This window comes from Falco cherrug, chromosome 5 (assembly GCF_023634085.1).
Source record: "Falco cherrug isolate bFalChe1 chromosome 5, bFalChe1.pri, whole genome shotgun sequence".
Classification (NCBI taxonomy): Eukaryota; Metazoa; Chordata; class Aves; order Falconiformes; family Falconidae; genus Falco; species Falco cherrug.
This window is the reverse complement of record NC_073701.1, coordinates 92,537,535-92,552,135: the sequence shown is the minus strand read 5'-3', so window position 1 is coordinate 92,552,135 and position 14,601 is coordinate 92,537,535. Positions and strand designations below refer to the sequence as shown.

The following is a 14,601-nucleotide window of genomic DNA, read 5'->3' as shown; positions in this document are numbered from 1 at the left end:
CAAGCAGAACTGCCTATTCCATTACTCTTCTGTCTCCCCTTGGTTCAGAGCCCCAAAAAGCGGTTTCCCCAGAAGAGAGGTAACGTGTGTGGCTCAGGAGTAGTTCTCGGTGGTTTTAGTCCTGCTGGAAGCCTCCAGCCTTGTGCTAAAAGCCTGCTGAGGAACCGTCTAGGTGTTTGGCAGATGAATACCCTGTTTTCCCTCAACTTCCCACACAGCTTGCAGGAGGGCTGACAGCTGCTGAGCAGGAGCTGTGCTAAAGCAAATCTTGGCTTGTTTGCTGTGGATGGCAGACCCAGGCTCAGAGCATCCTTTGTGGTTCTGCACGCCCAGGGCACAGATGGGGGAGTTCAGCCTCGGCTCCTCAATTGCTTACTTCAAGGGCAGGTAGAAAGTGCGAGCAGGGTCTGATTCTGGCTCCGTGGTTGTTAATCAGAGTGAGTTTTCCTGCGCTGGCTCAGTTCCTGTCCCCGTAGGAAGTGGGTGAAGTCATGTCTCCCCTCCTGAGCCCTGGGCAGCAAAACTTGCTCTGTGCCAGATTCAGGTTATTCCTATATGGCAGGAGAGAGCAGCTAAACAGACTTCTTCAGTGCAGCACGCTGGGAGCTGGATGTGGAGCAGAGCTTGCCTTGCCCTGGGTCAGGGAGGGGTCTGGCTGCCTTGTTCCCCCGCCGCTGAGCTTTGCTGCCTGGCCCTGGAAGCAGGGGGTCCCCAGCACCGTTTCCTCCCCATTGCTGCTTGCTAGGCGTGGGGCAAATGCCAGCAGCCTCGTAGAATCATAGAATGATGGAGGTTGGAAAAGACCTTGAAGATGACCAAGTCCAACTTAACCCCGGATTGCCAAGCCCACCACTAAACTGTGTCCCGAAGCACCACATCTGTGTGTTTGTCAAACGCGTCAGGGGTGGTGATTCCAGCCTGCAGCGTGGAGAAGCAAGCCCTGCCGGAGCCGTCTCCTCCCTGGCAGGCTCCCGCCAGCCCCCCAGTCCGGAAGGCTGGCCAGCAGCTGCTGCTTAGGCTGCCCGCACGCGGGGGGCTGCTGCAGGGGGGTTTGGTACTGAGCACCGGAGAGCTACTGGGATGTGTGGTTTGGGTTGGTCAGTAAGCGTGATGAGCTGGCCTCAGATCTTCCCCTTCCTCTAAGCCAGCACCAACACTTGCACGATAGACAAGATCTCCTTAGGGCAACGTAAGCATAAAAAATAATAACAAAAGAATTTCTTGGGTAGATCTGGAAGAACTGGCTGGGGATCACTGTATTTAGTGCGGCAGCAATGCTCAGGGTGGCAGGGGATGTCAGAAGAGGATCTGGGTCTTCTGCCCTACGCAGGACGGCCTGAGCCACTGCCCTGAGGTGCCTCTGCCCTTCTCGGTCTAACCACAGGCAGCTTCTCTGTGCTGCAGCAGCCTCTGGAGCTGTGAGTGATAACCGCCAGCTTGAGAAAGCACCGAGGTTTCATCACAAATGGGGGAAAATGAGGCATGAGATCACAGGAAAAATCAAGGCATATGAAACACGATTAATTAGGGAGCTGATGTGGAGCTCTTCAGTCACCTGTGGCACGACAGAGAGTTTGGTGTGGTGTGTTAGAACCATTTGGGTTTGGTGAAGATGACGGTAACTACAGAACCGGGTGTGCTCGGCTGGCAGCAGGGCAAGCACAGCCTGTGCATCTCGGCCGCGGTGGGAAACTGTGGTAGGGGCTGCATCGCGTTGCAAATGGGCCGAGGGGAATTGTCAGGGGCGTTGCTGACTGCTCAGCTCCTGCACAGATCAGCATGGCGTTCCCAGCCGGGAATGTCGGTGTGTTGGGGTGCTGAATCCCTTTCTTCAGCTGAAATTGATGCTGGGCTTAGCTGGATCAGCTTACGTTGGTAAATGAGGCCACCTCTGCAAGGGCTTGGCGGTGTGTTAGTGGCCACTGTACACACGCAGGAAGCTCATTAAATCCCAGCCCTACGTGTTTATTGATGTTTGAGGCTGAACGAGTAACGGCAGCACGGATGTGCCATCACCTCTGGGCATCTCAGCTACTCGCAAGAGTAAAACATTACCTTGCTGTGATATTAGTCTGTGGTTTTGTGCAGACTTTGGAGAAGACAACCACCTCTGCATGCCTCTCTTCTCTTTCCTTTAAGAACCCCCTTTCTACCGAAGGTCCTGTCATCTTGCCAGGCTGGCACTACCATCAGTAGCTTCCAGGAACTTGTTTGAAAACAAAATGAAAATCCTATTGGCTTAGCCTCTAGATCAAGCCTTTGTCTTTTCTCTCTGCAAACCCACGGATGGATGTGGATAGGCAGCAGGGTTTAGCTGAAGTTCAGCCCTTGCTGTGTTGCGCTTCACGTTCCTGAGATCACTCAGATTGCTGAGCCCTTGCGGTTTGTACTGACTCCAGCCAGAGCAGAGGAGGCTCAGGACTTGCCAGAAGTCTCGGTTTTGGCTGTTTTGTTCATCCCCAGAAGCAGACTTCCATGTGACGCCGCCTATCCCGTTCTTAGCCTGTGAAGGATATCTGGAGAATGTAGTTTTCATCTCTTTGCAGGGCATCCTGGAGTGCAGCTTGTCTCTTCTATCATCAGTGGAAATCACTAGTATGTTCTTAGGTGCCATGAACCCTGGATGCGTTTCGGGGCAGAACTGACCATTCATTAGTCTCCTTTCCTCGTGGATCAATCAGCGTCTGCTGAGAAGCAGAAGAGTAGCTTGAAGGGTGATTGATATATGAAGTGGCGTATTAAGCATGTCTTTGCCAGGCAATCAGAATGAAGGTTCCTGCCCTGTTTTTCCCCATGGGCCAAAAGCAGTGTTTCAGTGATCAGCAACCCCAGCGTATCATGGCTGTAGTACCAATAATGATTATATATAGCCCACGGCATCCTGGATATGCGGCAGCGCTGTCTTGTGTTATCCAACAGTTTCATTGTCCTTTCAGTCCGTTCTGCGAGGCTCCTTCACACTGGGCAGCACAAAGGCTCTGTGCTGGCTCCCAGATATTCCTGCGCTGGAGTATTTCATCCCGTAAGAAAGCCAACAGCCCTTCCTAAGCACAGTGCGGAGGAGGTAATGGGGAATCCTTTGGGTGCTCCATTACAGGAGGATGCACAACAAGGAGCCTGGTGGAAAGCAAGGTGACTCCTAAGTGCAGGAGAGCCGTCTGAAGAGCCTGCGACCTGTCCCGTAGACGCTGTGGCTGGTCATTGCTCTCCATCTGCCTTTTCCTGCCCATCTGTTGTCTCACGGTGGCTTGCAGTGCTCTGGGGTAGCAGATCCTTTCCTTGCGATGGGCTGCATGGGCTCAGAGGGGGCTTTGCTGGGGGCTTTAGCTGTTGACAGCATCAGCTGTGGCAGCAGTGATGATTAGGGTGCCCTGAGCTTTGTTGTAGCCTGGGCAATGGTCCTGTAGAAACCCCTGTGCTGGCAGCAGTTATTTAATGGTGAGGTTTATAAACAAGCTGCTCCTAGGGCTGGAGTAACTAGCACGATGGTTTTAATGATGTCTGAAGGTAGCTCATGAGCACTGCCTCCGAGAAGCACTTAAAAATGACTGTCGCTGCCCTGTGTTTTGCTCTAGTGCTGGAAATACGAGCGTGGGGACTGACAGGTGGCCTTTGTCAGAGACCCAGCACACTTTGTAGGTGATGCCATTAGCTTCCTGACAGCAAAACAGCTCAGAGCAGCGCTCCTGACTCTGACCGAGGTAGCTCTGTGGGAGGTGCAGCCAAAAGCATATGGTGGGGAGGGCTGGATCCAGCCGCAGGGGACTCCTCTCGCTTTCCAGAGATCGTTAGCCTGGTGAAGTGACTCCCTTCTCCGGTGGTGAAGTGGTACCAGCAGACCTTTGCATGCTGTTTGAAAAACCAGAATATGCTGGTGATGGTGAGGCAGTTGGGTATCGTGATAGTAGCAGGAGCAAAAGAACTGCTCAAAGGGTCGATGTGGAGGTACAATGACACTTCTGAGTGAAGAGCTCGGCTTTTGTTGCTTGCTTGTATTTTCAGTGAAAAAGCAGCAGGACCTGTCTCTTTTAGAAGAGGTGAGAGCCAGGCATAGTTTTCTGACAAACTGGGCAAATTAACTTAAACTTGCTTTCCCTGTTACCCAAATATTCTGAACCTGACTGTCATGCACTCCTAAAAAGGTTTAAAATCCAAATTCAGCGAGGAGGGAGTTACAGGGATAGAGGGAGAATATTACGGTGAGGACGAAAGGCAGCAGAGTGCTGTTTTGTTTCTCTTCAGTCTAATCCATCTGGCTACCAGCTTCCTAATATTTAGAGCAGTAATCGATGGAGGAAGGTACTGGCTGTTGAATGCTGGGAACGCATTCTTCATAAAACCTGAAATTTGTTTTGAAATCTTGTTCAAGGGTTTGCTTAATATTCAGAAAGATATTTTAGCTCTTCTGTAAGTTCCCTCTCCTCCTGCACAACAGGCCCCCCAGAGGATGACCCAGTGCTGGGTTTCTTACTTTCAGATAGTTAAAAGTTACCATGATGTGCTGAGATACCGGTGGCCATAGCCATGCAGATGGATGCTGGAATAAAACACGGTGGTGTTCCCGCTGTCTCAGAGAGCATCGCTCAGGAGTGCACAGCCCAAAGCACCTGCTCTACTGCTGTGTAAGAAGCCTCTCTTTTAATTTCAAGTTCAGGTGTTGCTTTGTTCAGGTTGCAGAGTGAGCTGTGTCCTGCTGTCTCTGGGAAATACGTCAAAAGCATGTAAGAATGAGAGAGCTGACAGCCTGTAATAAGATCATCGTGTTGTGTAAGTAACGATAGGGCAGGTACGTCTGGATTCAGTAAATGTGCTTTCATGGCAGCAAAGCGTCCCAAAGCACAGACCCACGGACATTACCCCATCAGGTGAAATACCTAGGGCTACATTGCTGGTACAGTACAGAGATTGTTTTGTTGTTGTTTTTTTCTTTTCCTCCAGACTTATATAGTAAACCATCAAGAGTCTTAAATAAATGTCACATCTAATTTGGCACCCAGGCCGTGAAGCCTGCAGCTGCCCTGGGCCAACCCTGACAGCTCTGCTGTGTCGGTTTATCTGCCTGGCAGAAAGACCTGCTGCTCCCTCCTGACTCGCTGGCGTCTGCACGCTCTCGTCTGTACCGGGAGGTTTGTGGGTTTACACAGTCAGCACGATGCCAGATCCTTCTCTCTGTGGTAGAAGGTGCTCCGGCAAAGCCCTCCAGCCTTCAGAAGCGTCCTCGGTGCCTGCAGCCGGGAGTGTAAGTGCTCTCCAGGAGAGCAGCAGTAGGGGATGCTTAGCAAAGCGTGTAGAAGCAGGCAGTGCATATGCTTTCTCCCTCGTGGGCCTTGGAGGCAGCATTTTTCTGTGCTGGAGGCTTTATTCACGTCTTTGTTTAATCGCTTCTGATGGTTTTACCTTCCAAGCCTTTGTCCAGTTGCTTTGTGGATTTATAGCGATGAGCGCCTGTAGGCACCTATGGCAGTACGTTCCAAAGGAAGGAATATTCCTAGGAAAAGTACTAGAACTACTTTTCTCTCATTTTAACTAATACCATTTCAGGCCCTCGGGTTCCTGTTTTACAACAAATTGTGACAATTTTTTCCTTGTTCACTTTTTCCAAGGCCATTCATACTTCTACAAACCTACCTATCTCCTGTGTGGTTTCTAGGTTGAGGAATCCTGTTCAGTCTTCGTATAGAAGCTGCTCTGTACTTCGGAGAAGGGCAGAAATTTCAAAGGCTTCAGCCTGTTTTTTAAGATCAGAACTATACCCATTGTTTCAAGACCCACCTGGCCATGGGTTTAGACAGCGAGATCATGATAGTTTTCGTGGAGTTCATTTTGCAGTAGTTGAAGATGTCAACATCAGGCTAGACAGGAACTCCTTGACAGCTGGGAAGACCTACATCACGCTGTCAAACCACAGATCCGTGGTCATCCACAATCGGAGTAAAGTCATAGCCCACTCCAGTGGAAGGCTTTTGTTAGTCAAGAAGAGGAGGATCAGGAGAAGCTGAGGTTCATTGGGAAGATTCATTTCAGTAAGACATGCTGCCCAAGGGTAAAACTAACGTACGGCCTCAGAGGGATGTTGGTGCTTTTTTGAATGGCGTAGGACAAGTAAACCATCCACGACACCAGGGTGTCCCCCCCTGGGCTTCAGGGTAATGGAGCTCAGTGCTTCCCATTCCGGTTCCATCCATGTTCCAGCTCATGTTTTGGGGAGGAAAGGCTGCATTTCCTCGGAGAGCAAATTGCCATCTGTGGGAGCCCTAAGTCCGTGAGGCCAGGTCCCTGGGCTCGCAGAGGGTCTGTGAGGCTGAGGAAGGTGTCGGCACTCCTTACCTGGGACTGCGTTGAGCGGTAGCACCTAACAGCTGCAGGCAGCGTACCTGTTGTGATATTCACTGCAGTTTCTTCCCCTCCAGCTTTGATAAGATGGCAACCTTCTTCAGCCTTCTTGTCCAGTAGTGCGCAGGGCAGGGTGCTTTGCTGGCCCCGAACGTTGAGGCCATCCGGCTGTAGGATGCTGAATTGCCTTGCGCTGTCCCGGCTTCCAGCACAGCGAGGTATCCCTGCCCCTTCTCCGGGGCTCGGAGAGTTCGGAGGTGGAGGGTTCTGCGGGGAAGGCAGGGCAGCACAGGACTTGGAAGTGCCTTTGGGCGTCAGCACCTGTGTCTTCGTGGTGCTGAGAGGTGGGGCAGGCTCTCCACAGGGTGTCTCTGAAGCTTTGAAATTCCGTTTGGGGCAGCAGGGAAACACTTCTAGCCCAAGGGGATGCACTGGAAAAGACACTTAGAAGCTGGGGTGATTTAGGGAGTCCTTGTGTGCCTTCTCAGAGCTGAATGGCTGTAGGTGTATAGGAGTTAGTCTGAACCCAGAGCTGGTCAGGAAACTGCCTTCAGCTGGAGAACTTTTTGAGGGCTTCTGAGCAAATAAAGTTCAGTGTAATTAGGTCAGAAATGCCTTGAAGGCCAAAACTAGTTTTCCACTCTTCTCTGTTTTTAATTGCGCAGTGTGTGACTTCTGTGCAAGATCAGTGTGTTAACAGAAAAAGTCTCATGACCTTCTCTTAGTACGTCCCTGCGCCATTCTTTTAGCATCTCTTCCCACCTGCCTATCTCAGATGGGACCCTGAGTGATCCTCTCTCCCCTCAGAAGCAACCAGGTTTCCCCACAGTTAACTTCAACCCATTTTTTTCCAATGGCACTTGATCTTATGCCAGCTCGTGTTCTGTACTCTGAGCAGAGTGCTTTGTTCTTCCTTACTTGCAGTCTTAGAGGTGGTCATAGCTCCGAGGCCTCTGTGCTGCTGTAGCAGAAGCTTTTGAGATGTCAGAGCAGAGAGGACCTTTCCAATGGGAGGAGGCAGTTCAGCACCCTGCGCTTGGCTGTCACCCCAAAAGACCTGGATCATCACAAGGTCTACCCAGGGGTTTGCTCTGTCTCCCTCCTGCAGGACTTTCTGGGATTCAACAATGGAATTATTGTCTGTTGATGAAGGCTTAGTTGAGGGTTGCTCATCTCGGTGCCTGGAAGCCCCCCTCATGCACAGCGCTGTAGGTCAGCCGTGGAAAAACATTTCTCATGACACTCCACAGGGAGCAAGCCAAAGAAAGTATTTTTGGCACTGGTGACAGCATTTGCCCGAGGCTCTGTCTGCGTGCTGCTAGTAATGTCCATGGCTGTGTTTCCTTTCTAAATGCATTGGAATTTAGCTGGGTGGTGATTGCGGTCCTGTTTATACCACGTTGCCCTGATGTGCTGTGTATGGAGCCTTCCCCTCATCGCCCTCGAGTAGTCACCTGCTGGTCCTTGGTGGCCAGGGGACTGGAGCGTGAAGGGGGCACATCCACGTGCCAGCTGGGAAGCAAGTGCTCTGCAGCAGTGCTCCCTTCTCACCTCTCGGTTGCGAGCTTTAAACACTAGAATGATTGCTGCTACAACTACCGAGTGAGGGAGAGGTGACCTGTGTCAAAGCTCTGTGGAGAAGGCCAAAAAGAGAAAAATGTTGCAGTGGTTCAAGGCTGGATGTAAGGGTTTGCATTCAGAGATGCTGGTCCTGCCTTCGTTATTGGGTGATGCTAGGCAAAGTCCCTTCACCTCTCGGGGCCTCTGTCTTCATGCATATAAACCCATTAATTTCACTGAAGTGATGCAATGCCTGAAAGTCCGTGAGTTGGCTTTTCAAATGCTCTGGGATCCTCTGCTGGATGGCAGTGTAGGCAGTGGAGCAGATCTAGTTTGCTTATCCCTGCCAGTCCAAAAGGGAAGGTAAAAAAGAGTGATGCTGGTAACCTGCAGCTGAATCCCAGCTGCTCTCCCCTTGCCAGCGAAGCACTGCAGTGTGTGCTCCTTCATCTTCATCCATCTCCCCAGAGCACCTCTACGGGAGGAAAAGCCATCTGAGGGTGTTGGTGGGTTGTCCATTAGTCGTGGCAGTAGCTTTGAGCCAGGAGGCTCTCCTGAGGGCTGCTAGCTTTCAAAAACCTCCTCTTAGCTCGTGAGTGTGGCGTAAAACTACCTGCCGTGCCAGCGAACAAGTGATAACCTGATCTGCTTGGGACCCCGTGGCTTGGGGTCAGCCCCTTGCTGAGCTGCTCCTGCTGTTCCTCCCCCAGTGCGTGGCTGCTCCTGCGCTTACGCGACAGTCTCTGCAAATATGTTGTTTATTAAATGATCTGCTTGGTTTGTGTCTCCCCATGGCTGCAGGGGCTGTCTCAGGCTGCAGAAGCAGGAGGAGAATGAGAGGGATTCTTTTCTCAAGCAGCGTGCAATGGACCCCACGCTCCAAGAACGCCTTTCCCTTCTCTCCCGTGCCTTCCAGAACCAGAGGGCAAAGGTGCGAGAAGACTCTATGCTTTTCTCCAGTGATATTTTTGCCATTGAGCCGGTGGTAAGCAATAGCTGAGAACCTCTCTTCCTCCTCCTCCTCCTCCCTGAATGAGGTCACTTGGCAGATACCCGCGTCAGCGTCTTGATGTGCCGAGAGGGAAGACATGAGGTTTCTAGTGAGGCTGGGAGAGGTTGTTGCAAAAAGCGTTTCTAAACAGTGAGCTCCTGGCAGGCGGCGAGAGCCTGCCTAAAGCTGAGCTCTGCTGCAAGGGCTGTAAATTAAGGGCACTTCATAAGTGTCCTTACAGTGTTCAGGGGTACTGATTATTATATATAAGGGCAGGCCTTACACGTAGCGTATGGGGATTAACCATGGGCATTAGTTCACCTATTGAAGAATGAAAAGGTCCTCTATGGAAAGGAGGCCAAGTTCAGCCCGTTTAATCACGGAAAGACCAATCCCTTCATATAATCTGGATTTATACCATGTGTGACTCTCCCTCCCAGCATCGTCTGTGAGCCTGCACGCAAGGCTGGCAGCTTTAAACGAACTTTTTGAGTTTCACTGCAGACTTGGAGAAAACTTTTTGCTTTTGTGTTTGCGCAATCAAAACCTCATGTCCTTCAACGAAACAGAGCCCTGACTCTGAGTATTTGCATGGTCTGAGATGAAGAATGCCTGCTGCCTGAGCAATGCAAAATCCCTTCTCATCCTGTTGCAAACGCTAGAATAATCCGAGCCTCTTCTTTCTTTTATAGTAGGTGAAACTATTATTTTTTTTTTTTAAGGAAGGGGATCTTGTTCTCTTCTTGGTTACTCCTATAGCCCGAATGAGGCTGAGAGCCCCCCATGTGAGCACAGCTGCAGTTTCACACCACTGCAGCTGAGAGCAGCATGATGGGACCAAGAGCCTGTGTCAGAGCAGCGGGGGTATTGCAGAGAGCGGGAGCCGATCGCCTGAGCTGTGCCAGCTGGTTTTGGAGCATGTCGCAGGGCTCCTGCTTCATTACAACTGGGCTAGGTCTCCATAACGAGCTTAACCTTCTCTTGGGCTCCTGAAGTGCATTAGGGTGAGGTCCAGCAGCCTGGCTGCCCGCTGAGTCCTGGTGCTCCGTGTAGCGCTGTACGGACCCAGAGTGTAGCCTGGCCTCAAGTCTTGAGTGGAAACCTTTCCTGAATGGCTGTGTTGATGTTACAGTTTGCTTAGGACTGGGTGTAAGTGGGATACTACAGGAGTCGTTCCCCTCCTGGCTGGTTCAGCATTATCAGTCTTTAGATTTCCATTAATTCCATGATTTATGGACCAATGGGTTTCACATTCATAGTTTTGCTGATGTCTGTCTTCCCCCCTGGCGTACGGGTGTCTTCACATCAAATGTTAGTCTTTTTTCCTATCAAATGTAAAATCTAAAAATCCACTGCTGCTGACTTCCACAACCTTCTCCCCGGTGAGAGTCCCGTAACTTGTAGCGTGGACAGAGACCCTTCTTGCAGCGCCGTGTAAATCTGCTGGAGGGGCCCCACCAGAGCTGGGACCTTGCTGCCTCGGACCTTCTGGCCAAAAGCGGCGGCTGCTCTTCTCACCTATCACCTGTGGTGCCTGGGAGCACCCTATAGAAAGAATCAAACCCTTGGAACAAGTGGCTGGAGGTTCCCAGAGGTTAGGAGGCCGCTGGAGGGACGATAGCCTTGGAAAGGCTCTCTGGGCAGGGTGGCTTTGCAGGGTTTGTGCAGCAGCTTTGCTGTGTAAGCGGGCCGTTAGCTGCCAGGGGTTGCTCTCAGTGGAAGCTGCAGCAGGCTGTTTCAGCCTGTATAAGGTTAACTTGCTGATGAAAATAATAAGAGAAAAGAGGAGGAGCGGTTTTGCAGTCAGCCTGTGACCATGAACGTTTTGAGCAGCCGTCCAAGCCTGTGGGAAACAAGCTGTTCTGTAACTCTGACTTCCTGAGTGCATCTCAAAGTTGATTTATTTTTGCAAAGACACATGGTATGTCAGCAGAAGCATCTGTGGTAGAAGCCCAGGTGGCTCTCAAAGGACAAAGTCCTTGCTTTTTGCTGCACCTTCCCCACCACAGCTTAGCTGTAAGTCACAGTACAGACACGTGGGAGCTGACTCCTTGGAAATGGAAACCAGAGGAAAGGGAGGAAAAGGATTTGTAATCATTGCTCTTACCTTGACAAGTCATCACTGTCTTGTCATTGCCTGGTAGCGACTCCTCAGTGCCACGTGTCAGCTCTGAGCCGATGGAGGTGGTCTTCAAGATGTGCAGGTTACGCAAGTGCTACTGCTGTTGGTGCAGAGGTTGGGCCAGGAGATAACAGCGATATTTGTTCCTGCAAACGTCCACCTCAGCTGAGGTGCCCAGCTGGTCCCCATCCAAATGAGAGGGGACTGCAGAGCACTTTGGTTTTTGGCAGAAGGCGCCATCTCCAGTGGGAGCTATGGTCCATCCCTCCGCTCGCTGTGGGTTCGGTTATTGATGGGAAGGGGCAGATACTGGCTTTGGCGCTGCCTTTTCCCTGAGTGCCCTGAACTAACAGGATGCACTTTGGGGAGTCACTTCAGTACTTGTGTTGCCAGCTCTGTCTTTGGGGGTTTTGGTGTGCTTTGAGCAGTGATTTCCTTTCCATGGATCACCTTCTCCCTCCACCAAACAAAGCAGGCCGACAGTTGGTGGTGCCCCACTTTCCAAGACCAGCTTTTTCCTTTTCAGGCTGGTGGAGGTTGAGGAGATTCGCATTATTTAGGGGCTGAGGGAGGGGAAATAGGATCTGCATCTATTTATGGTTGGTCTCCTTATTGAGGTCACTTCTGTAGCGGTGAGTCATGGTGTGCCGTCCCCTCGGGTATCACGTTGGCATATGCTGTAGCAAAGCCAGGGCACAACAGCAGGAGTTTTTGTGCTGGATCATCATACATCCACCGTCTGTATTTTATGCCACCTGCCAGCTGCAGCCTGCCTGAGGCTGACATTAAGCCAGAAGTGTTGCAATATCGTGTTCACAGCACTGCATAGTTGCATTTCTGTCCTGGCAAGCATCCACGGTAGTTTTCCATGATCTGACTCAACTGCCATCTTACGGAGAATATGCTAGCCGCGGCAGACCGCTGGCTCCTGCCGTGTCCTAGGGCTGGTACGCCTATGTAGCAGTAGCCCGCAAGGGTGAGTAGTGAAGTGTATCCTTTTAACCAGCAATTCTTTCTTCCCCGTGGGGTAGCAGGAATGTGAGGAACCTTTCCAACAGCCTATTTTCATTTCCCAGGAGAAATAGGTCACAATATTTTCCAGTTTTATGGTCTGACATACAGCAGTAATGAAGGGAGAAATGACAAAGGTTTCCCAAAACAGTCATGTCCTTCACAATTTTTTTTTAGCCACAGAATAGTAGAATAATGTGTAACTGATGATTTCTTCTTGCCCTCTCCCTTTGAGTCAAACAGTCTGGCGTGCAGCTTCACTGACAATACAGGGAAGCTGATTGTGGCCGTACTGCCTGAAGTTTCTGTCCAAATACGTTGAATCCTGGAGAATGGTGATTTCATGTCAGAAGCTCAAGAGGTTTGAGTCTGTTAACTGCTGGTGCAGGTTTTCTTGGGAGTGAGGATATGAGTGCAAGGCTCCATCAATAATGCTGCGTTAGGATTGTTGCAGAGAGCTGTGCGGGTGCATATGAATGGATGGGTTGTGTTGCTCGTCCGTAGGCTTGTCTCCTCTGATGCCTTAGAGCAGTCTCATCTGACTGTGCCTTGGGATCCAGCAGCACCCTGGATGTAGGGAGATATGTCCCTTACCAGGATCTTATTGCACCACTGACTGGCTTCCTGGAGCATGGCAGGACATCTGGTGAGTTATACAGCGTTACAGAGAGATGCCAGCAACACTGCAGCGATCACCGTGGTCTCGGTGGTGTTGGGCAAATCATCCCGCTGGGGCCTCGGCCGCTGGGAATAACACCTGCAGGGACCCATCGCCACTCCCTCGCTGTTTGAAGATTTACGCTTGCAGGGTTCTCCCAGGTTCTTGCTGAAGCTGGATTTTTTTTGTGCAGCGGAAGTTCACCATTTTGGTGTTCGGTTTGGGTTATTTTGAGCCAGGATCACATTCTAGTGTCAGAGAAATGCCACGTGGGCACTGACCCAGCTCCGGTTCCGCTTCCGACAGCAGCGGTGATGCAGGAACGGGAGGAGGCCAGGACAACTAGGGCTTTGTGTCATGGGCAATGTCTCATACCCCCTGTGGAGACCTGCAGGCAGCTGGAGCAGATTGCAAAGCCCTGATATTCCTCTTCTGCCAGTTGTTGCCTGCAAGCAGAGGGAGGCTTGGACAGTGAGCCCTGGCCGGGGTAGCCAGCCCTGACGGGACCTTGCCTTTGTTTGTGAGCTGGTTTACAGATCTCTTCTGCAATGATGAAGGCAGGCATGGTTTTCTTTCTTTCTGTCTTTGTAACTAAGAATGGAAAAATCCATTTGACTTGCTAAATCTCTTCTGATCTGAGAAGACGTGTTCACATGGCTGTAGTGACACAGGGATATAAGGGAAGGTTTGGAGGGAAACCGTATCTTTTCTTTAGGTCAGCTGGCACTTCTGAAGAGATCCTTGATATGCCGAAGCCAGCCAGTTTAGTTCCTTTATTATAGCCCTAATTAAAAAAAAAAAAAAAAAAAAGGCAAGCCTTTACCGGGTGCTAGTTAAGGTAAGGGACTTAATTTTTTTCACAGCTGCTTCCAAAGTCTTACACATTTTGTAAGTGTTGTTTGCTCCTTGCTCGTCATTGATGCTCTAAATAAAGGCTTACAGGGCTGTGGTTGAAAACAAGAAATGTAGCGTTTGAAGGTAAATGGTTTGTTGTCTCCTGTCTTAGGAGGGAGATGTCTGGCCAAATTCTTCAGTTGAAATTTACGTGATCTTCAAACCCCGAGAAGCCAGAGTGTATCAACAGTCTGCTGCGACATCTCAGGTACAGCTCCTTTCTCCTCCTCCTGCTACCCACAGCAAAGGCGAGGCACAAATACTCTTCCAGCCCAGTTGGTTCCCACGGAATTCCTAGGAAGAGCCGGTGGTCAGCAGGGCAGTGCCAGCACCTTCCTGCTGTCCCCGTGGCTCCCAGCTGGTCTGTGCAGAGCCAGGGCTTAGCGCGCCTGGCTCCGACCGCTGATCCCAGAGCAGCCAAAGCAGCGAGCTTTCATACCATGCATTCGTTGTGCTGCAAGGTGTTTGTAAAGGCAGAGAGGTACACAGCAGAAGAGCTTTGGTGGACGAGCACTAAGCCCCTGTAGACCTCCAGGATGAGCCTTCATTACGTGGATGCACCATCGGGCTCCTGAGGCGGTAGGAGCTGAGTGAAACGTGCTCCCTGCCCCTGGGTCACCTCCCGCTCTCCAGGCGCTGCCAGACCGTAGTGGCTGAGCCCTGCTGAGCGCAGGGTGTCTGTGAACGTGCCACACGTGTGCTGCTGTCCCTGCGTGGGAATCGTCACCTCGTGGCTCAAGTCTATGCTTCATCTGGGTCGCGTGTTGCAGGGCTCGCTGCCCTCAGCAGGGTGAGCACCCTCCCCAGAAGTCAGAGTGCGAGCAGCCTGCTAGACAAGCTTTATGCTCCTCCCGGCTGACAGAAGTGCTGTCAGGTCTTTTTCTGGGAGCGGTTATCACTGACCCACCGAGTTACGCCGCCTTTGCCCTTACAGAGGTGATGGCCTTGCTGTGCTGGCACGGGGCAGGGAATGCCTGCAGCAAGCTCCGTGGTTCAGGTTACCTTGTCCTTCCTCTCCGTCCGTGTGGTGCT

At 51.2% G+C, this 14,601-nt stretch overlaps 1 pseudogene; it reads left to right on the top strand.

The window, feature by feature from the left end:
- LOC129736189 (hydrocephalus-inducing protein homolog) overlaps positions 1 to 14,601 on the top strand; it is a 58,194-nt pseudogene that overhangs the window by 24,829 nt on the left and 18,764 nt on the right.